General features: G+C 42.7%; 1 protein-coding gene across 4 annotated transcripts in view; it reads right to left on the minus strand.

Annotated features, from left to right (window-relative positions):
- AIFM1 (apoptosis inducing factor mitochondria associated 1) overlaps positions 1-24,423 on the minus strand; it is a 265,356-nt gene that overhangs the window by 158,523 nt on the left and 82,410 nt on the right. The window lies entirely within an intron of this gene.

Here is a 24,423-nt window from a genome sequence, read left to right on the forward strand (position 1 = left end):
CCCAGTCCTGCTTCAGCACAAAAACATTATTTTTGGCAGTGACTGGAAGTGTTGGTCATTGATATTACTAACCGTAAATATGCTTACAATATAAATGTGCATACACACTTGTATAAAAATTTGATACAGCTGTTCACGTTTCTTTTAATAAAGTGTTGATGTATATTCATAGACCAGAAGGGGGCTGTGAAATCCAATGATAGTTATCCTCTGCTGTGATGTCCCATCATTGGTCACTGCTGATCCCTGCTACAAGAAATATATTGTCCTCATGCCAACTCCGTCACATCCCTCCTCTGCCACTTCTATATACCCTACATCCACTGACTCAAACAGAGGGCAAGGACGGACGTTTTTAAGTGCAGCAGTGGAATAGACAAAGTGGCAGCAGAGTACTTCATATGTGGTCGTGAAAGGCGGTATTTGGGTCTTCAGGTACTTAGTTTTGTTTTTGCTTTAAGGGAGAGGGAAGCATAAAGAGGTGGGACCAAGGCTAGCAGCTGATTCCCTGATATACTGGTTGGCATGCATGCAAGACTCCTCAACCCCTGCAGTATGTGGTTAACAAGACGAATGACCCAGGAATTCCAAGGCATTCGAGGAGGATTCAAGCCACTCCAGTGCTGTGACATGCCAGTGAAGCCCCTTCATTTCCTAAGCCTGTTAATGAAAATTCTGCGGGCTGTGGTTTCATATACCACAGAAAGGTCTATTACCGGTGATGACTGGTGACGCTCTTCTACTGAAAGAAGGAAATCCTACCTTATGTCTGGCAGTAAGATTTAATTCCCTCTTTAACATACAAAGCGTGTTTGTCTGTTTGCATATTGGTATTCTGGTATTAGAGAAGCTGTTGAGTCACTTCATGTTCTCAAATGTTTCACTGGGGTATTGAAGTTTAGGGATTGGCCAGCAGTTAGCTATCAACTTTGAGGAGGCCACTGGTTTTTCATGAGATGCAGGAGAGTCCCTGTCCGAAAGACAGAAGCACTGTTCGTTACGGTAAGTCTTATTTCCAAGCTACATAACTTACCCAGTTCAAATAGCTGCTACAGTCCAATAACTGAGGTCATGACCAAATGAATTACCCTTCATAACCAAAACCTGTCTTAAACTACATCATTTAGTTTTACCACAACAAGGACATCCAACACATACTGCTGCAGATTACGGGGTAGCAATGAAAGCTTACACCTCACTCTCAAAGCCAATACATATTCCTATCCTATACAGTCTTCCAGCCACAGTCCGTTTTGGGCCATATTTCAAAATGTTGTCCTTTGATACAGTAAACATTCATGAGTGTTTTTGTGACTTCATCGCAGATTCTTGACATGACCTACAGTTTCTGCTCTGGGCCTCTTCAGAAGCCTAATAATGTCTTGGAGAGACTATCAGAGGACTACTAGAGGAAAGTGGAAAAACTTAGAGAAAGGATCCGGAATCTGCTAGGTGACCAGTGTTTACTATTCAGTTATCCAGTTCAAGGTCTATGTTGTCAAAAATCATTTGCCTACATTTTGAATTTGGCAAAACAAGAATGCCTCTTCTTGAAACGTTAACTAAGAGATCTCTTCTTTTAAAACCTTGTCAGGGACTGACCGTGAACGTAACTGAGATGGCTGCCAGTGTTAGTCAGAAAATTCATGTCCTTGATCCCATGGTCCTCGCTGGAGTACTGCGAGGGGACAAGTAGCATGATCACTAATCACCCTTGGAAACAGTAAGTTTGTCATTTCTGCACCCAACATATTGCGTTTCTTGGTAAGACAAAGATGCAGGGCATACTAAACATCCCTCACTGGGCAGACAGAAAAGAATTAGTGTGGAAAATAAGGAGCATATCCTACCTGAAGTTGGAATAAGGGGGGCAGAAAGTCTTAGAAGGTGTCCAAAGTAGAGAGAGAAGAAGGCGGAGCTCTTGGAGTTCGTGACAGAAAAGACAAAATAATCCATTTAATGAACGTTTTTTTTTTTTTTTTTTTTTAAATCAGGCTCAATAAAAATACCAACGTGAAGTGAAATCTTTTTTTGTGAAAACTATCTCTAGTTCTTTAAGCCTTGATTGGTTCAGGATCATGGGCCTGATTTAGATTCCGTCGGACAGGTTACTACGGTGACAGATATCCCGTCTCCCGAAATATCAATCCCATTGGGTATAATGGGATTCCTATTTCAGCGGATGGGATATCAGTCACTGTTGTGACTGAGTAAGCTCTACGCCTTAATCTAAATGTGGCCCCAAGTGTTTAAGACTTGCACCAATTGCTTTTGCTAGGGCTAGGATACCTATCTCTGTCTAGGAATATGGATGTTATTTATCTAAATTAAAGTCGGCATAACTGTAAGATGACCACGGCACCACAAATCAAGGACTTGTGCTGTAGCAACAATTCCCAAATACACAATGAGACACATAACAAAAAATATTTTAAGCCAACCAATCCAATATCTATCCTTACAAATCAGCAATAAATTCTTCAGTGACAACTTGAAGTCTATTAATTTTCACTCTGGGAATTCAATTTCAGACTAAAAGTCCCACAATGAATAGTAATGTTGGTTAAATGGTCAAAAACCATAGAAGCCCTACTATCTTCCAAGCAACAAAACAAGTAAAATAGAACAGTAAATAAACAGACATGGTTGCAAAGTCCAATAAGACCTTCAAATGCAGATCTGTTTAGGAAGGGGAATATGGCGGATTTATTATGGGATGGGAAGATGGTGGTGGACAGGCTGACCAACACCAGAGTTCTCAGATATTGGCAGGATATCAAAACTGTGCTACAAGAATACGCAGCAACAATAACAGGTGATTAAGCTGTAGTGTATTACACCACAGAAGACGTCTTCCACTTAAACTTGGGACACCTTCCCTTTCTTCTCACTGCTCCCCATCACTCTTTGCTTGACGCTGCCTGAAGCAGGAGCTGTGAACAGAGTTTAGTACATGTGGGTGACCCAGATGCAGTACCAGTAGCAATCAGAGTGTGTCAAACAGTCGTATCAGTAACAGTGGGAGTCCAAGGAGAGACTGGTAAGCTCACTGGTTGATGCTGAGGTCAGAAAAATATACTGAAAATACTGCAACATCCCTTTTAAAGAGTGAATGCATGCACCTTCAGTTCTGCTTTGTCAATTGCCACAATGAGCAGATGCTACCATGGGTTATTTTGGGGCTGTGTACCTACATCCGCATTTGCAGCACTGACACCAACAAGCAAACCTTCATGGTTTCGCTTAATGTGCAAGACTCTCCTTCCCAGCTACATGATCTAAAATCACTACTGAGAAAGGGTGTGCAGACCTTCTGTGCAGCTGAGGGTTTGCATAACAACAATATAGTTGTAAACACATGGCAGGATAGTAGTGATTAACCCAGAGTTTGATCACAGCATTGTGCTAATTTCCCTCCTCCTACATTCTGTGAAAGACTGGCTGCTGCTAACTCCCTCTCTCTCTGCCCAACACCAGCGCTATTACAGTTAAGATAGAGGAGAACTAGTTAGCTGCGATAAGGAAATGCAGGTTGGCTCAAACAGAGCCTGCTGCATTGGTTAGCCAGGAGGGGGGTTTGCTAAATCACAGAAGTGTAGGTTCTCTGATAAAAAACACAAAGCAGCTTATTCACCACCCTCTACATCGGTCTTCCTCTCCATAATACTACTTTCAATCTACTAGAGGGCAGTAAACATCAGGGTATGAACGTAATTGTAATTCCATCATTGCCTTCTGTCTACTATAGCAGCAATAAGCAACCATAATTTTGGTGCACAACCTAAACTTTCTAAGGCTCCTTGAAACACTCATCAAATGCTAGTACTATCCACACTACCATCTGAGGCAGGCAATATAGGAACCATGCTGCTGGCACCTACTCTGTAAACTAGGGCTGTACTTACCAACAATATGATATCCGAAGGGAGGTTTAAGGAACTTGCACAAGTTTTAAAGATGAACACAGTGACCAAAAAGATCTTCCTCCAAATGAAAGAAAAGATAAGAGACCCCAGAGATACCTCACACTGACCAACAGTCTGCATTTACAAAAAATGATGCATGATGGTGAAGAATGCGCAAAGCAGAAATGCCTCATGAAGCCGTAAACTCTCAAACTGCTGTTCTGAGCTCTTGATTTCAACAAGAGATAAAACTGGGAGATATGATATGACACAAATCACTGCACAGCTCAGAAGCTTAGAAGCAGCTACAAAGACCCGAGAAGCTGAGATACAGTCAATATAAAGACTGGAAACCTGTTGAGAAAAACAACATTAACATTCTCCGAGTTCCAGAAGACCCTCAATTCGACTCAGCCTTAAAACCTCACAAGATACATCTATTACATTAAAAAGTGCGCAGAGCGCTGGTCAAAAACTAGAGCTGGAAATTCAGCAAATCATATTATGAATCACCAAAAGATCCTTTTGTTTCTCTGTTGATCACTTTCTGGGCATGGGTCCAGCTTCATGTCCAAGACCAGGGCCCATGCTTCAATGTTAACTTGAATATAGCCAATCAGCCTTGGTTGCTGATTTGTAGGTCTTATTTGCTGGGTGGGTGATTGGAGTCATCCTGACCACTGAGAAAATGCAGGTGGCAGCCCTCTAACAGTGATGTAAAACGCATTCCCCCGCCTACTTTCTCCCAGCCCTCAATCATATCACACTAGAAGATCTCCAATGCAAGAGTCTTCATCAGTGGCTGCATTGTCAGACATCTCCTTGATTGTGTTGTGGGTATTGTAGTCCCCACATGCCAGTTTAGTAAACTGGGCCAATTCACTGGTAATAGTTCTGTTCGCCAGACTGTCTTGAAGTGCTACAAGTACAGATCTGTGGGTTGTGTGTGTTTGGGTATGTAGATGTTTACTATGTTTAACACTTTCTCTGTCATCAAGGCTCCAGTGACCCTGGCATGCTGGATGGTTGAAGGTGCGCTATCTACAATCTGCTCGTGGATTCCAGTTGTTCGATGCAGAACCAAGTTGATAACTCAAAATATTGGGCGTTCGCGTTTTGGTTTGGCTGGAGTAATGTAACATGCCATGAAGCCATCCATTAAGGTTTAGGTCACTGGCCAAATTTATTTTTTAAAACAACAGATGCTGTTTTGTTTGATGAACGCTCTCCAGTTCTTCTAATTTAGAGCTTTAATCTTGAGATGTTGGAGCCAAGTGTATGTAATGAGCTGGCGTGCAGCCTTTCTGCTTCAAAGTTAGGTAACAGACTGATGGTAGATTAAGCAGTCTGCAATTAAACACCGAGCATCTGCTGCAGAGAAGGGGGATTCTTTTTACACTGCTCAGCCTGACCCATGGAGTCTTGGCAATGCCCTTCACTGATATTTTCTCTGGTTTAGGCTGGCCAGCCATTCCCTCTTCTAGTTAATGCTTGATAATACATGTTTCTTGCCTTTTTTATGACATTCTGTGGGCTCGTGCAGGCATACAGGAAGGATTCAAATGCTGTCTGGATTGTTCTTTGGGATCTAAGCCTCTGGTAAATAGATCCATGCAGGGGTGTTCCACTGGATGTCGCCTATGCCCATTATGCAAAGTTAGTCCAGGTTGATATTCATTAGTGCATTATACATCGTGGGATGGGAAGTTGTCCTTGTTCCTCCTGTTTGACATGGAATATTTTGCTGTATATTGCTGGTATTGATCAGAAGCAGACAAGGGATTGCTTAGAAGGTCATGAAGTTCATTTGGTGACTAAATAGCATTAAATCCTCTTGGATTACTTGGGATTTCAGTGGCGATAATTGAATTGGTTTAGTATGTAGTTCTACTAATCTGGGGCTGTGTGATAGGCATATGCCAAACAAAAGTATAGCTTCATGGTTGTCTGTGGGGTTGACAATCTTATTTGATGTTGTACCAAAGAAATAAATGATTGTTTTGTTTCATAGCTTTAACAGTTTAGGAGTGCCTTTGTGGTTCTTTGCCAGGACCTGGGGTTGACTTTACGATCTCAAATTCGGCTAGAGGTTTATATGGCTCTATGTTAATTATGATAGTTTGTTTGCTACTATGTAGCTTGGAGGTGGTGAGGCTGGGGTTGTTAGTGATATGTTTTTACTTGATTCCTATATGGTTTTGACTTGGTGCATCCAGAAGCAAAATTCGGTCTTCTGGACTGTCTCAAGTTAAGATACCTACAATACTTGCTGCCCTAGTCACTAAACAAAAATACATGTAGCTTGTTGTGGCTTTATTAAGGGCCACAGTGCAGGTGCGTGTTCACTGGCGGGACAACAGCTACTAGCTGACCTACTCAGGCCTAACCTGGTTAGTACTGGAAGAATGGGATCCCTGTCTAAGCAATTTCTATGATTTGGACCTGAAAATCTCATACAAAAATACAGCAACAGGTTGGCATCAAACAAACATACAAATTTGCAATTATTTTATTTAATTCATATACAAAAAAATGTGAAGAAAAGAAATCAACAATTTAGTGGGAAGGTTGTAGCTTTTCAGAATGTAGTTTTATTATAAAAGTCACAGCGTCTTTAGCATCTCACTTTGTATTTTAGGCTCCACTGCATGTTTCGTTTTGTTGGCACAGATCAATGCTGCTTCAGTTTAGGTCATCAATGGGGAGGTGGGGGGACCTGTGAGGTCCATCATCGAAGGGGGGTTGAGGGGTACGCAGGCCAGGTCCTGAAAGGAGCAAGGATGGAGCCTTGTGCCTTGTGTGAGCACAACAACCTAACAACAGTGGTGAGTACAGGTTGGGCTGTTCCACTGCCCAACCCTAGGGAAGCTGCCTGGGATGGCCCACGGGTTCCTGTTTTTCCTGCTGACCTGACTGCATCAGGGGGCTGCCAGAACATGGCGAGCCCATTCAGGGCTTGTAAACCGGACTTGGTGCTGCATCGCGGGAGACACATACAATCATCGACTCCCTCCTCACCCCTCCCCTTGAACAATGGACTATGTATAAATAAGCAGAGGGGGCTGCGCTGAGACACAATATCATATGCTCACATGATCATAACTGCCCCCTCCCCTTTATACCACTCTTCCCCCAAACAACTGCAGAACTGAAAGTGGGGAGGGGGGTCCCAACAGAAGAGAAGCTCATTTTTCAGGGGAACAGAAACCCCTTGTAAAGCACTACCTAGCGAATACTTTGGACTCTAAAACTATGCATCCAACCCTAGCTGCATCTGGCCGGGCCAAACTATATCTAACCCTATGTTGCCAGACATACTATCGAGGACTTGAAATGTGCCTACTTGATTGGCCACCATCATACACACAGTTATTCCCTAGTAATGTATTAATATGTATTAAGAGTTTATATATATTTGAAAATGCAGTACTCTGTCATACTTACAGCTAAACATTATGAATTTTACTTGTGCTAACTAAAAGGCCTCAAGTTAGCGAGGCCCAAGCTAAAACTGAATGTCTGCCAAATACTGAAAAATGCAACGTTAGTAGAATGATCTTGTGTCCGCTGTATAACAAATCCTTTGTTTGAATCTTAAAACTTGTCCAAAATCTGAACTAACAAAATGTACTTCTTCAAAGGAATTGGGCGTAACCTGAAAATGTTTCTACATCATTGTAACTGTTGACTCGAAGCGTATGAAAAGCAATGCTCTCATGAACTAACAATGGGCCTATTGATAAAGGACGGAAGGATTCTACAAATTGATTCTAATTGCATCGACTGATGCATGCAAATGAAGAAGAACCAATCATTGACATGTGAAAGACTGTCTAGTTTATCTCTCTGATATGTAGTATACTTATTATTGGACAACTGTTTCTCGCAAGATGCTTCTGACCAATGACAACTTTAAACTTAACCGTACTGTTCTTGGAGTTCTCAGCCATTATTCCTTTGACACTCTTTACGAGACTGTCACTTTGACACTTGTCAGCCCGGTCTACTGACCTTCTGGTACTTTATTATTTTTGAGTTTATTTCTTATGCTCCATGCAATGATGCTGGTGCTTACTTTAGCGCTCAATGCTTAGATCCTGTAGCGCTTTGCTGCCTGCCTTAGATAATTAACCAGAACACCCTGATTCTGAACCGTCCCCGTTTCCCAAATCCCCTCTGTCCTGATGCTGATGTCCCCCTGATGAAGACAGCGCTGCTTGCGGATCCTTAAGGACAGGTATTATGTAAGAAAAATGTATTGCTGATTTGTACCAACTGCTGCTTTTGATAGAGCCATAGCTAGATGTTTTCCAAATTTGAGTTACTAAAACGTTTACGTGAAGCTTAACATGCTAATGCTAATCTGGAGTTAGTGAGGGTTTTTTCTCTATTCAATCTATTTTGACAATGAACAGACAACATTCAATTACTGATCAAATGTATGTTACCACCATTTCGCAATTACTCTTGCTATTGATCTGTACTGTCTGGTCATTATTGCTTTGATAAAATTGAGATTCTTTAGATGTTTCGGCCAACCCATGCTGTTTCAATATCTCTGTCATGTGGTTTTGAGACTAATTTATGTGATCTTAGCATTGTTAATATAGGGAAATAAACACCTTTACTGATACTAAAAGGTGTTTATTCATGACCAAATGGGTCATGGTGAGTAAGTTACTGACTCCAAGAATGTAATTGTTTATTTGGTGATAATCATGTGATGTACAGAGTTGGTGGTGTGATCATCTTAAACGAGTCAAAAGGTACATCGGCCTTAGGACGCGTCCCCTTACTAATTAACAGAACTAAACAGATAAGGTCAGACGCACTCACACCGGCGTGACGCTTGAACCTTTTATGTAACTGTCCCTAGTGGTAGGGGACCAACACTAGTAAACCTGCGCCGCCCTGATTATGTTGTGTAGACATTTTAAGTATAGCTCCATGCACGTTAGTTTAACATACTAGGCCGCTGTGCACTTTAGCCTAGATCTATTTTATTCAGCTTCGCACTGTTATTTTACAATAACCAGTTTTTACGGTCTTGTTTTAATTTCTTCTATCAAACGATTTAGCTTAGTTCAGCACTGTGTTCTCAAACAATGCATTCTTGATCGCCCTGTGCCTCAGTCAAGGCTACAGTCTGGTACATTGCCGGTAAACGTGGTAGAAGTTTAGTCTCCAACATTCGTAGAAAATTCACATCCTTACGTAGGGACATTTTCCTAGAACATCTGCTGTGTTAGTTATAAAAACACTTTCTAGTCCTAGTACATGTCAAGAGGGAGATTCCAGCCAGGGAACCACATATGTATGCTGAATGCCCCGTTGCAGATGCTGACGCAGATTACAGGCCTTTGCTCAGGTATGAGGGTTGATGTCCTCCCAGGGGAACCTGAAAGGCAGGCTTAGAGCTTAACATGCTGTGTTCGAAATATAACTTAGAGAGAGAATAATCCATCGATTCTAGCGGCACTATGATAGCCTTATTCTTGTGTTTCACTCATCGTTACTATTTCAATATTACTGTGTTGTGTAGTTCTGGTTATTGCAGCTCACGCTTTGCTATCCAAAATGCAGTCGTTTTATTAAACCAATCTTTAAAACTTATACTGCCTTTATTGTCATTTATATATTAGACCACACTGTGTATGAGAGAACCGGTTGTGACCTGAGTGACTACGACTTCCGTGAGAAGTACCAATATGTCATGCGCTCGGCTGCCCAATTGTCTCTACCATTTGGGAGAGATGAGGCACTGCTAGTTAGCCGGAGCAAAACCCGGATTTGGAGCGACAAGCGTCATCCATCGTGGGTCAGACTCAGTCCCCCACACTGTGGACTATCTTGCTGCTCAAAATCCAGTAGTTTCATTAGGATAATGAGAGCCTACACGACAATTAGTCCAGGCAAACATACGTCCTACGTGCCCAAAGCAGTAACGAGATGGTTAAGTACAATAGAAAAGCAATACTAGCGATCCCACTATGCTACCAAATCACCTTCTCGCCGCACAGGCAATGGTGGGCGGAGCAGGGGGTATTCCGTAAGGGGAGCAGGGCAGAGCAATCCTGGCTACCATTCTTCAGGAGACTGATGCGTCCTGAGAAGCACTTGAAATAAAGGTCGACACACTGGTCACTGACTTAGGACTGCTTAGAGATGACCATCGCCAGCTTACAGAAAGGGTAACCACTACTAAACGAACACTGGACGATCTCAGCCCAGAAGCACGTATTTTGCAGGAAAAAATGTAAAAAAATGGACACCAGGGTAAAGACTCTAGAACTAAGGGTGGAAGACACGGAGAACAGAGCAAGACGCAACAACCTCTGCATAACTGGCCCGCCAGAGCATATCGAGGGACTTACAGCTGATATGAGTGCCTTCTTGCTCTGCACCGAGGAGGCCCAGGAGAGCCTCCCCCTTCTTTACCCTTGAGGGTGCCCACCGGGTGCTCTCTCAACCACTGCTGCCTGTGCAGGTCCGAGGCCAGTGGCAGCCAGAGTACTGCACTTCAAGGACCAAGATCACATTTTGACTCAGGCACGAGTGAAAGGAGATATCTTAGTCCAAAATCGGAGAATTATGATTTTCCCTGACTTTACCGCAGAAGTGCAGCAGCAAAGGGCCTCATTCATAGATGAAAAAAAGAAACTCAGAAAACTGGGCTTGGCTGCATGTGACGCATGACAACTCTGTGCAGTTCTTTACATCTCTGCCCCAGCTATGGGATTGGATATAACAACTGCCTCTGGGAGAAGACAGTTCAGCTAGTAATAGCCAGCAGAGCACTCGGATAGCCCAAAGAAAGAGCCAAAACTCAAGAATGCGATTAAGTCCCCCTCCCAGGCCCTGCGGGAGCGCCAAAGGGTGGTAGTGGAAGTAGCTGCCATACGCAGGACAGGGTTGACTCCCCCATCAAAGGTGGACGGAAATGATCAGACTCGGAACAAGCATCACCTTCCTCACGCAACTCTGAGGCCTCTCCCCGCGGATCACCCCTGGCACAGCAGATTAACTTATCTAAAGAACCTGCAGGGGAAGGAATGAGATACCCTATAGTGGAACTGAACATAAGTAACATGCAAATGATGTAATGATGAGCCCTAACCAATGGGGCAAGGTGGGTTCACATATCCTTTTTCACTATATTACCTGGATGCCGGGTGACTGGGCTGGGAGAATCCTACCCAAAATTACCCCAGCTGCTTTAAGCTCTAGTTGTGCGTATGAAAAGTGCTCAAATGTTTTGGTATGGTTTGCTAGTTTGGATGGGGGTGAATGCACGTCTTGTCCTGTGATCGGGGAGTTGGGGTGTTAACGTTAATTGGTTATTGGGTCTGGAAGATTATGCTGCCTTTGCCAAAATAATATGTCCTCTGTATGGTGGGTTTCAACCCCACACCCTCCCTGGAACTGGGAAGTCTGGGCAGAGGTTCCTGAATATCACTATACTGATCTGTCATGGCAACCACCGTAACCTATACATTTCTTAGTTGGAACATATGGGGTTTAAACAGAATGACAAAAGGTACAAGGTATATGCATATTTAAAAGGACGAGGTGCACACATCGCCATTTTGCAGGAGACCCACCTCACTGTCTTGGACTGGGAGGCTCTCCACAGGAGAGGACAAGTGTATGCCACAATTTACTCAGCCTTTGCCAGGGACGTCTTGATCTGGATCTGCCCTGGGGTGCCATTTTAAAAGACAGGGGAACTCAGTGATCCTAACGGATGGTATGTCTTGGTATTGGGCAGACTCACAAGACAGGATATTACTATTGCTGTGCTCCAAACTCAGACCAGGGGGCGTTCTTCCATACCCGTTCACACTCAATGGCTCTACATCTAACACACCCTGTTGTACTAGGAGGGGATTTCAATAGTGTATCTGATCCAACAAACAACCAATCCTACCACTTTTCCGCTTAACAGGGGGTTTTATTAAATCAACCACTCATTCCTCCTGTATAGAATTGTGGCAACATGGCCTATGTAGGCAGTTTGGTATCACCTCTGGCATTACAGAATTAGTGGTCTCCTCATACGCAGGCAGATTCCTGCTAGCGAGAGTTAACCATACAGGTTCCTCATATGAGTCAGAATTTATCAATAAGGATTGCTTCAAATTTAGGTCTGAGCCGCCAGTTTCCAAGATATCAAGGGCATCACAAGGTAAGTGTCCAGCCTGGTCCTGCCTAATCATTTTTAAAGGATCTATCCTCAGGTAACAATGCACAGATCCTTTATCTTGCGAGGACCTCCATAAGGAGGCTTATCCCTTCTATCCTTAAGATGAACAACGGAATATTGATTGATCAGCAGAGTTGGTAAGTCAATCATTTGTATCCAATCCCATGGGAGGCAAGAATCTATTATATATCAGGATCAAGGGGCCTCCCAGTATGTCTACTCTGGGACGAATAGCATCTCTCCTTGCCTCCCGCCCCCATAAACTGAAAAAACTAGGGTAACAGAAATATCCAAAAGGGACAATGCTTATGGTCGCCAAAGCCCCCCCAGTGCATAGCCTACTATTATTTGCAAGCAATGCACCAGTGCTGCATGTCTGCAGTTTACCTCTATGCAATCCCCCTTGTTTGATTTTGGGAACAGGACAATGCATCCAACTCTCCTCACTAAAAGGGATATCATCATAATCCCACAGTGCAAGTGTGGCGTTCCTAGAGAGCCAATTACAAATTTAATTTTTCAATTCAGTATATGTGTCATTTCTATGCACCTGGGCAGGTGGTGGAGCGGCCACCAGGACCGCCACGTATGGGCAGCAGTCAGGTGGTAAATTTAAGGACTCTAAGCTTTTACCAAATTGTGCTGGGCAGGGTGAGTCTCATTACTGCTTTGTCCTGCAGGCCTTACTTACCTAGCGCCACCCACAAGCTTGGGTATTTGAGGTACGTGCTTTCTCCCCTCCTCTACCACAGCCCTGAGTGCTGTGCTTACTCTGGAACATATGTGAGGGATCCTCTTAAATGTAGATGTTAGTACAATAATGGTTAAAATCCTTCTCAGGAGTTGAGACTGACTGTTATTAACCACCACTTGGTCATGGGTCTGTGTAGAAGCAGTGCTCTTTGCCCTGGGTACCAAATCTCAGATTTGGCCCTCCAGGGAAATAATACTCTTCACGAGATGCACATTTGCAGTGGTCACAATACTGTTTAATACCTTCTGTGACCCTTCCCAGGATGGGCTGACCTCTCCTTTGTTCTTTATAGTGATCAAAGTGGTTGAGCACTGGCCAATTTTATATTTCGGATTTTGTGTTGGAGATCTGTCTTTTCGCATTGCCAGTGGTGACACCCGTTTTAGTTTTCTTTTTTTTTTTCTTACTGGTCATTCACCACCTCTGCTAGTCCCTGATAGATCAGGGGACCCTAAAAGGTCAGTCAGAGGTTGATGCGTTCATTTCTAAAACTGCTTCCCTCTCCTCCACCTCCAGACACAATACAGCCCCCTCCCCCCCTCCTTCCCATTGCTCCTAACATGGAATGTTGCAGGGTTAAGCTGTAAGCAAAATAAAGAGTGGCTATCATTTTTTTGAAAAATTTTAGTTATCTGCTGTCAGGAAACTTGCGTTCTTGATTGTGTTGTTACTGATGGGTGTAAAACTTTTTGCTCTCCCACTGGCTGCTCCATCCACTGCAAGCAGGGGAAAGGGGGGTTTGTTAGTTATGGTATCTACTTAAGAACTTGGATGTTAAGATGTTGCAACCTTTGTAGGGAGAGGGAAAGGCAGTCCTATTGATCACATCTTGTTGTCCAATGATGTGTCCCCACTATTGACAAATCTCAAGATATACCCCTCACCATTTAGTGATCATAATCATTAGTCTTGCTCTCCCATTTCTAGCTTAGAAACCGCCCAATGTCTTCCCATGATGTATGCGCCAAACAGGGAGATAAGAAGAACATAGAAACATGAGGACCCTAAAAGTGTGTTCTTAAATCATAATACAAATAACCAAGTAGAGACCTCACATTGTCTTTCGGATACTGTTAATTCCATGTGCATCCAAAAAGGTTTTAGCAAGGTATGCAAATCAGTAACTGACTTGCTTTCTTTAGTAAAGTCCAGGAAGGATCACCCAGCAAAATCTTGGTTTAATTCTGAATGTAGCAAAGCTTATAAATATTTTAAAAGAATTACCAATGAATTACCACGTGATCAGGTTGCAGATAGATTAGCAAGAAGGGAGTACAAGCAAGCCATTGAGAAAAGAACTAAAGCTGGGGAGGTCTGGAGTGTGAGGTGCTTCTAAAAGTTAACAGTGCGTTTTGGGAAGTCATGAATCAACAATTTTTTTTAACCGGAAAAAAACACCAACAGGTATGGAATGCCACATATTGGAAAGAGAACGGGTTGTGTAATTAACAAACATTTTCAACATGTCCAGTGATGAAAATGCACACTTAGTGCTACCAGTTTCTTTAGTCTGAGGCTCAGATCTCTTAGAATTCAGTAAGACCCTCACTGTAAATGATTTACATAAGGCAATTTTGAGCTCTGCAACAGGAAAAGCAGCAGGCCCACATGAGGTCCCAGATGAACTTCATAAATACAATCTTGATTTCTGGGCACCCCTGATTACAAAGGTCTTCATAGCTGTAGTCCTGGAGGCTCCCACTGAGTAACCCTGGCAAAATTAGAAAACTGGGCAATAGAAACATTCTTCTTTTCAGAAGTCCAATATGGGTTTCTCCCAGGTTTTGGTACCACTGAGCAGGCCCTAAATCTATCTTTGATCTTAGGAAAATATGTTAAGGCCAAGAGAGGGGCCACATGGATCTCTCCTGTGCCTCTATCTTAGTGGATGGACACATATTATTGCAGATTTTACAGAGGGTAGTAATTGATTCCCCCCCCCACCCACCACAAATTGCATATTTAGTAAGACTTTACAATGACACCTATATGACGGTACATTATAACCAAAAGGATGACCTTATGTACCCTATTTGAGTAACTTGTGGTGTCCGACAGGGCTGTATACTGGCCCATTTTCTATTTTTAGCATATATTAACGCACTGGACACTTTTTAATTACCTGTACATCTTACGTCCCCAAAATTGGCTTCCGCCCAGTTCCCAAACTTCTGCACACGGATGATGCTGTTTTAATCGCGCACACCTCAAATGGGCTTCAATCACTTTTATTTGGTTTTAACCTTCTTATGAAGGAATTAAAACTCAGGGTGAACCACACTAAATCTTATGCTATAACATGTGGTCCAAAAGAAATACCTAGCTGAAAAAATTCCATGTTGGAGAAATCCCAATCTCGAAGGTGAAAGATTTGAGCTATATGGGCATTTATTTAACGAACGAAAATATGCTTTGAGATAGGTTAATAACTCAGAGATCACAAACAATGGAGGCTTCATGTGAATCAGTTTTTAGGTTTGCCAAGAAACTAGGAGACAAGCCTCCAAAAGAAATTATTGCACTTTATAAATGCATATTGCTGCAGGTTCGTACTGGGCAGGTTTATGGGGACATACGACACTTAAGGCCTTACAGGTGGTGGAGAACAAATTCTTAATTAGTCTGCAAGGGACCTCCAAACCCACCCCCATCTTTGTAACTCAATGATTTGGGTCCAGTTTATTTGGAAGATTCAATAGGCCTGGCCCCCAATTCTGTTGTGGATCACATCTTAGTCCTCTCCAGAACTAGGTTTCTCACGCAAAATAGTGGAGTACTGCCTTGAGCACGAAACAGGACAGCCATTCCATGGCAAATGTATCAAAAGCATCATAAGAGATTTGGGATTAAGTTATCTCTTTGACGATCTGGGCAAAATCAACTCACTCTCTAAGAATTTTGTTAGGAAAATGTTTTTTTTTTTTGCACAGAAAGAGGAAACAAGGAACTTAAATGCACTTGAGTTGGAAAAGGTCCAATCTTATGTGGCACTTATGAGAACTCACGATATGAAGCCTTATTTAATTTGGCTAAAGACTGGAATGTAGATTTTATCCTACACTGCTAAGTGGGAACATGATCCATTATTTACTGGCCTTCCCTGTTAAGGGGACCTGGTTTTCTACATTACCATGTTGCCCATGTGAGAGGTCACATCAGACAACTAAGCACTTTATGCTATTTTGCACTTTGTATACTTCTTTTAGACTAGTTTTCGTCTGCCCAATTTTTACTTAGAGGTCTCTTAATAATCATCAGGAGGGCCTATTTTTCAGACAGCGCTTGGATGAGAAAATATGCATTGTGGTTTGTGTACATTCTTGAGGGAGGTAAATGAAGTGCTGATTCTTTTTTTTTTTTTACTGATCTGTGATGATGGGAGAGCGTAGCTTATATACTTAGAAATTAACATGAAATGTTTATGAACTAATGTGTAATAATGCCGCATAGAAAATGTATTAATATTTTTGCTAAACGTGCGCTTGAATTGTGCCCACGGGGAGTGGCCGCCAATATATACGACTAATGAAACTGACTAATAATGATGAAATGTTATGTTAAAATATGATTTTGCACTAATATTAAAAGGTTATATGTTAAAGTTCTGCTAATAAATCATTAGGCCTTAGTTAGCATGAGTCGAGGCCTCGCTGCCCGGTTTCATATTAAGTGTTTTTCTAACGTACAGTGAGTGTGCTGACTTGCTGAAGGACATGAACTCTTGTTTTTCCAGCGCTAGAAGATGAATGTAACTGTAGTAGATCTGTTCTCATGAAATTCGACTTGCTTAGTGAAACATTCTTGCTGAATGCAACAGTGTAGACTACTCGCAGGCACAAGGTCGCCTGAACCGGTACAGACAATGGAGCCACCGACTGAAGATGTGCAAAGGACCACAAGAGTATAAAATCATAGCGGACATTCTACCCGCTGAAGACGTCAATCATAAGGATCAATAAACTACGTGAGAACAGTTATGGGGTGACAAATTTGATGAGCTAATTGAAAACCTATTGGATGGAGATAGTGGGGTGCAACCCCTCAACCAAAGAAGAATTAGGGGACTGTTCAACAGAAAAGGGATAAAAACCGTTGACACAAGGAAATGAATTAGAATAGGAGACTAGGAGATAGAGGAGGGGGAGATACTATTGCGATTTGTTATGACCCAGATACTTTGTCACTCTGCATAGAGACTTTGCTGTTTGGTTCTTCAAACCATCCTTGCCTTATATTGCCCGTTTACACTTTACCTCCTTATGAGGGAAGTGCCCCTTTACCAGACTTGCTGAATTCCTGGCTGATGGCGAATCAACTGATTTCCTGAGAACGAAGACTGAATCTGAGTGCTGACCCAATACGGATGGTAACTATACGACAATGAAATTGTGATTGTCTGTTAGCTTTTCCTTTCTAGGTACCAACTGCTTCTTTTGACAGAGACCATAGTTAGATGCTTTTCCAAATTGGTGTTACAAAATTGTTTTGCATGAAGCCCAACATGCCAATGCTAATTCGAGGTTAGATGAGGGGTTCACTAAACAGACGCAAATAAACACATGACTAAATCTATGCTTTGTTGAATAACGTGATGATACTCTGCTAAGGATAACCTATGTTGACGTCGTGCTATATTCTAATATTCGTGATTCTTGCTTTGATGAAATCTTACCAGAGTTGCCATATTGTGACTATGCTAATGTGTTTCTTGGTTTCGAGACTGTAAAACAAAAAAAACTGTAAAACTAAAACTTACTAGTAGAATTGTAATCAATAGGGAATAAACTTCATATAATTGTACTAAACTGGTGTGATTATTCATGACTGAAGATCATGGTGGTTTCTGAGCTTTATTAATGTCTTTGAAGAATCTGAATTGTCTTATTACGGTAAATATTGATGACGTTATTGACATATTGATTGACAAGCTGACTAGTTATCTTGTCCTAAGGTGTCTTCAATCAGGGTCAAATGAGTCATTGGCCTAAAACGAGTCCCAAAGTGAGTAAATTAGTCATAAAGGGACGCGTTATCAATGATTTCATATGAAATTTTGTTGTGCTTGTGGGGGCAAGGGGTGCAAAGTAAGTGCACTATTTTCTATTTGGATTGATTTTGATATGTGATGGTATTTTTAAGAGTTTTGTATTGTGCTTTTGTGGTCGATTTGGCTGAACAAAGAATAATAATGAGATGGCCAAAAAAAAAAGAGGACACATCCCACCCACCCATGAGGGACTCTCCTGTGATTTGGGTTGCAGTCATTCCAGGACTGGCAACGACAACGGGGCCTGGCAGACTCCTCAAGACAGCTGCATCCAGAAACTATTCATTCTTCTCTGGACTTCATGATCTACATGTACGATTGGACGCATTTCTCTGATTCCCGGGGGTACAGGCAAGGGTGTGATATGCAGAATCTCTCTGCTGCACGGTTTCTGACCTTAATCCAATACTGCCATCATTGGACTGGCAAGGGGAGCAGCCCTGAATCTGGAACTGGCACCTAAGCGTACAGACACTGGAGGATGTGGTATTTGTACAGTCTATTGGGAAAGCCATTAGCAAATATTTGACGGACTCAGCCCTAACTGACTGGGACACTTTCAAAGTTGTGATCAGGGGTCAATGTCTTGTCGAAACAGTAGGGGTTAGGTGCACACTACTGAGGAGGTGTAGGTACAGGAACAAACATTGAGAGAGGTAGATAGGGCCCGTCCTGAGAATCCGGGACTGCAAACAGCAGCTGTTGGACGCCAAAGAGCAGTTAGCTGTATGCATGGAGAAGCTTAGATGCTTTGACCATCGTGCAAATATCAGGGCTCACGCAGAGCACGACAAAGCTGGCATTCTTTTGGCATGGCTCACTAGCCCCATCTGTGGAGGTTCCCCAATACTGGAATTAGAGTCAGCACAAGGTGCCAATATGTATGGCCAGGCTGAGATTAACCAGTGATTTGAGGACTTTTATACAGACTTGTATGCCCCTCCCCCCCCCTTTCTCTAAGCTGCCACAGGAGAACCTGTGACTTCTTGGGAAAAGCAGAGCTCCTGCGCTTAAGTGCTGATGCGGAGGCTAAGTGCCTGGAACCAATGGCTTCCTGGTGGAGTACTACACCCCCTACATTGAAGAACTCACCCCTAGATTAGTGAAGTTATATGCTGAGGTCCGGGAGGTGGGTCAGCTTCTGACCACAACAGGTGAAGCTCGGATGGTCCTGTTGCTCAAACCAGGGTGATCCCCTCAGGATGTTCAGGCACATCGACCCTTATCCATGCTTAACATGGATTACAAAATTCTGAGTCAAATCTCGGCCTCCTGTCTCCTTACCCACATGCCCACAGCTATACATCCTGATCAAGCTGAATTTATCCCTGGACGGAACACAGCAATAAATAATCGCAGACTTCCTTCTTTAATGGACATGACAAGTCCAGAGGAAGACGACGAAGTGGTTGTCTCCATCGAACTAGAAAAAGCATTTGATAGACTATGGAGGGATGACTTATGATGCAATGGACAGGTTGGGGTTAGGGGTGGGCTTTTTGCAATAGACCCAGCTCCTGTAAGCAGCCCCAACCGCAGGAGCAAAATGATCTCCAACTCTGTGCCTGGGAGAGGTACCAGGCAGGGTGCCCCCTCTCCTCACTTTTGTTTGCCGTTGTGGTGGAACAATTGGCTAACAGAGCACGAATTTGGGTGGTGGGTGACTTGGAGTCCTACCGGGGACAAAATAGGAGGGGGCAGCTTCATAACACTTTATTGCTGAGGACGATGTTGTTCCTTGCCGGAGCAGAGGAGGTGCAGACTTCTTGGAGACGTTTGAGTTATCCCCAGGAAAATTCCTGTTACATCACGCAGCAGCACTGTTAGTGAGTAATCATTGGGGCCAGGGATCAACAGAACCCCCAGTTCATCATAGAAGCCAGGCTCTCTGCATGACCACAGGTAAGACAAGGGCTATCACTCTACTGGACCAGGCACTCCGGGCAGATATTAATACACCCCTGGAGGAACTGCACTTGAAGTGGGAGGAGGACGTGGCAATCCCAATCCTAGAAGAGCAGTGGACACCTATCCTGGCACACACACAATTTCCCGTAATGCCAGGTTTAAACTCAGACTTCTACCATGTACACAGAGCCTACCTTACACGGGGCAAAATCATGTGAATATTTGGAGCCTAAAATGTGAAATGCCCCAGATGTGGGCAAGTGGAGGCGGAAATGCTGCATATGGTGTGGAGCTGCCATGGTTTGCTTGAGTATTGGGAGAGGATCATAGAACACATAAATGAGGTCACTGAGAAAGATACCCTGCTCCCCTAAGGCCCAGCTAAATTTAGGAATTACCAAATTCATACACCTGGCCTGGGCCCTTGCCAAAAGAGAAATCACTCAATGGAAGGCAGCTCTTAGCCCCAACATACATAAAAGGATAGGAGGTCCTTATTCAGTTTGCAATATATGAAAGTTCTGTATTGTTTCAAAAGGCAAGGAGGGGTTGCAGCAAAATTGACAAGGCCAGGGCCTGGGATGTACTTGTTGAATGCTTGAAAACTCCGGCAACCGATTCCCCTCACAGTTCCCTCCTTTCTGAACCTAACCAGGGGGTACCCTAAACTTTTTTTTTGGCATTATAGGGAGATGGGAGGAATTGAGACATGCCCACCCTAAGGTATCACAGACATCAACATACGACAGGAGATAAAGGACATCAGGTAGTATATGTCTGATGCTGATAAGAGGTAAGGAATGGCGCGGGAGGATGGTCAGTTAAGGGATAGGACAGAATTAGGCACACAAGCAGTGCGGGTTGCTTATATATAACATTTGTAATATGCTATTCTAAAAAGAAAATGTTAATATGTGAACCACTGTACTTGCACTTGACTGGCACAATACTTGAATTGTAATAATGCTGCCAACCCACACTTTAAGGGTCACTGTTGACAACAACTAATAAACTTTGTTTAAATTTTTTTTTTACAAAAAATCGTTGTCAATCAATCATCCATACTATATTCAATTTTGTTAGCTGTACCCGAGCTGTTCCTTTGAATCACAATAACAACTGAATTTTTAGACTGCAATTTCAAATTCCTTCACATTTAGAGTGTTTTAAAGATTTCAATTTTTCTTTTTTTATGGCTATGTACGTTATTATCCTGCTAATATTATTCAATTTTCCATACAGGAGACGATGCCCTGAGTAGGCATCATGGACCACCAGGGTCTCCAGGGGTCTACAGACAACAGGTTACGAACCACTGCTCTAGATACTGGAAAGGAGCAGAGGCCCCAGAGTAGTGACTGCAGCAGGTGAGTTTGACAAGCGAAGAGGGAAGCACTGTGTGTCCAGCAATGAGACAGATGCATCATCTAGGCATCTAAGCTATGGAGATGCATGTATCAACACACAGCACAATCCAACACTTTGCACGTTCCACTTGCAGGGCAATCTATTGTGTTAGGATTAACCATAAGTGCTATGATGTTACTGCTGGGGTGAAAGTATAGGCATGACAATGTAATTTACATGTTCTATGCTTGCCACTATTAGGCATATGAAGTGCCTGGAATGCAAGCATGAAAAATAGATTAACAGAAGAATGCATTAGTAGTCTGAATTCTGAGGAGACTCAACTGTGCTCAGTGTCAGCATGGGCCGTTTCCGCCCACCTCCCCATCTATCTTCTCAACCGGAGGATGGCTACTTTCAGGCGATCATGGCTGCACAGGGCACCATCTTCACCGAGTGAAAGGAGCTCTGCTGTCTGCTACGGTGCCCAGTGTAAGCTGCTGTCCCTCTAGGTAGTGGGGTTTGGGCCTAGTACTTTGGGAGTCCTTCCTTTAGTCACTGGGGGACTTGAACAGACAGCGGGGCAAACTAGCATTCAAGCCTGGGACCTCTGTAACTGGGAAGGAAAATAGCATAGGTGGCAGGAAGATCAAACCCACAATCACGTGCAGACGCTTCCAAGGCACCAATAGGAGAAAGGGGGACACTACCAGAAAAAACTACTCTACGAGTCACATTCAGGCATGCCATACTGTTCCTGCTCAAAGTAATTAAACGCTGGCTGGATTAGCATCACATCCCAACATTTTGAGGTCTGTCCTGTCAGTAGTATTATCAGGCTCTGTTGCCTAATGTGTGCCTGCAAGAATCCCTAAGCACATCAGAAAGTGCACAGGAAGTGAGACAGTAGCCAGCAGACTAGCCATTGACCTCATCTCATAGGAGCACAGTCATGTGCCCGAGGGAGGGAGATCAGTTTAAGGTAAGAAAATGGCACAGAATAGTTAACACACTAGAGGGTGCAATGGGGAAATAATGTACTAGTTCTGCAAAGCAAAAAAAAAAAAAAGAGACCATTACTCGACCAAATGATGCAAGATTTCAGGCTTATTTTTTCCACTCCTAGAAACAAATATCCCAATTAGCCAAACTAAAAAGTTGCAATGTTTTCGCACAAAACATATCAAGAGACCACAATCATGAACTGCTATATTGACTCGAATCGTTTTCAAAACTGACGTTAAAGAAATTCAAAGGGATAAACGCAGGTGTTGGAGTTAACTATGATAAAAAAAAAAAACTTTGTAAGCGGAGGTGACGAACTCTTGTTGCCCATTAGTTAGAGGACTAATAAAGACTAGTTCTACGTAGTGAGTAGGTCTGTGGCCTACTTGGAATTGCAAGATATTTATGGCACAAGTACACTAAAACATCTTGGTGTATATTTTATTCCAACCAATATTAGGAATTCCAGAAATACCTCTTTAAGAACGGACATCCAATATTTCAACATAGCTATAGCTCCTACTCATTGGTCAGACCATGCCATGGTAACACCTGGCTAAAAAAGGTTAGGGCCTCAAGAATGTTATTATATTTGACTCGGAAGAAGAACACAACCAAAAAACAGAATTACAGACCTATATTAAACAATACAATTGATTTCTCATTATGTAAGCTACACTTGCATGGTTTCTGTAAGGAGCTTGTTCAGAATCCTACATAACAAACCAATAAATACGATTTTTAACTTCCAAATATAGCTAGAGTATAAGATCCAAACATACAAACAAAAAGTTATGAGAAGCTCAAGCCAACTTTAAGATGTGGATTTTCCAAAAGGCACTGCCAAGAATCATACCAAGCTAACTTTAATGAAATAAATGGAAATATGCTTGCCCAACAAAACAAAGATCAAGTGAGCTAAGGACCTGTTCACTTATATTCCAGACAAGGCTTCTACAAGCCAACTCAAGTAATAAAGACTTTTGAAACATACAATTCTGCACTATATTCAGAAACTAAAAAAAAAAAAAAAAAAAAAAAAAAAAAACACACCTCGGGCCTTTATTGATTAAATGCTGTTCATACAACTACCAACGTAGAGTTTTACTGAAACATAAACCAGATCATCAAGGCAGAGAGTATTATGGCAATATTTTTTTCATGAATGGGAAAGCTGCAAGCTCTGAAGGGCTACCTACAATGGTTTGCAAGATGCTTCAAGAACACATTTTGGAGACACTATCAATGGTATGTGAAGAATTTTCTGAGCTGTCCATTTCACCTTTATCTAGGCTAGAGACACGTATTGCTGTTTTTTGGTAACCTCAGGAAGATCTGACAAACTGTCCTTCATACTCTTCAATTTCATTATTAAATAGGTGTAGGAAGCTGGCTCTTTATATTATTATCAAAACGACATATATTGTTCTGAGAGTCCAGGGGTTCCCTTACTATTGGACAGGGGCTTGCTCTAGCAGTCCCAAGGGGCTCCTTTAGGGGGGGGTAGTGTGGTCGAGCAGCCTTAGGCTTATCAGAAAGGAGTGTGAGACATCTGAAAATATACAGTCAATAAATGAGACAAACGACTTAGGGAGGCGATCCACACCAATTTACAAAAAATAACAAGTATCATTATTTTATATATATATATATATAGAGAGAGAGAATGTCACTTACCCAGTGTACATCTGTTCGTGGCATGAAACGCTGCAGATTCACATGCTGTGCATATCCCGCCATCTAGTGTTGGGCTCGGAGTGTTACAAGTTGTTTTTCTTCGAAGAAGTCTTTTCGAGTCACGAGATCGAGGGACTCCTCCCCTTTCGGCTCCATTGCGCATGGGCGTCAACTCCATGTTAGATTGTTTTCCCCGCAGAGGGTGAGGTAGGAATTGTGTATATAGTAATAGTGCCCATGCAATGGAGTACGTATGTATGTACATAATGTGTCTAAAAGTGATATTGAAAATGTCATTTACCCAGTGTACATCTGTTCGTGGCATCAGTCGCTGGAGATTCACATGTTCTGCATAGCTCGCCATCTGGTGTTGGGTCGGAGTGTTACAAGTTGTTTTTCTTCGAAGAAGTCTTTCGAGTCACGGGACCGAGTGACTCCTCCTTCTGTCTCCATTGCGCATGGGCGTCGACTCCATCTTCGATTGTTTTCCCCGCAGAGGGTGAGGTAACAGTTGTGTTGTAGTAATAGTGCCCATGCAATGGAGTGACTAAGTATGTACCTATTTAAGGTTAAAATA

This window comes from Pleurodeles waltl, chromosome 2_1 (assembly GCF_031143425.1).
Source record: "Pleurodeles waltl isolate 20211129_DDA chromosome 2_1, aPleWal1.hap1.20221129, whole genome shotgun sequence".
Classification (NCBI taxonomy): Eukaryota; Metazoa; Chordata; class Amphibia; order Caudata; family Salamandridae; genus Pleurodeles; species Pleurodeles waltl.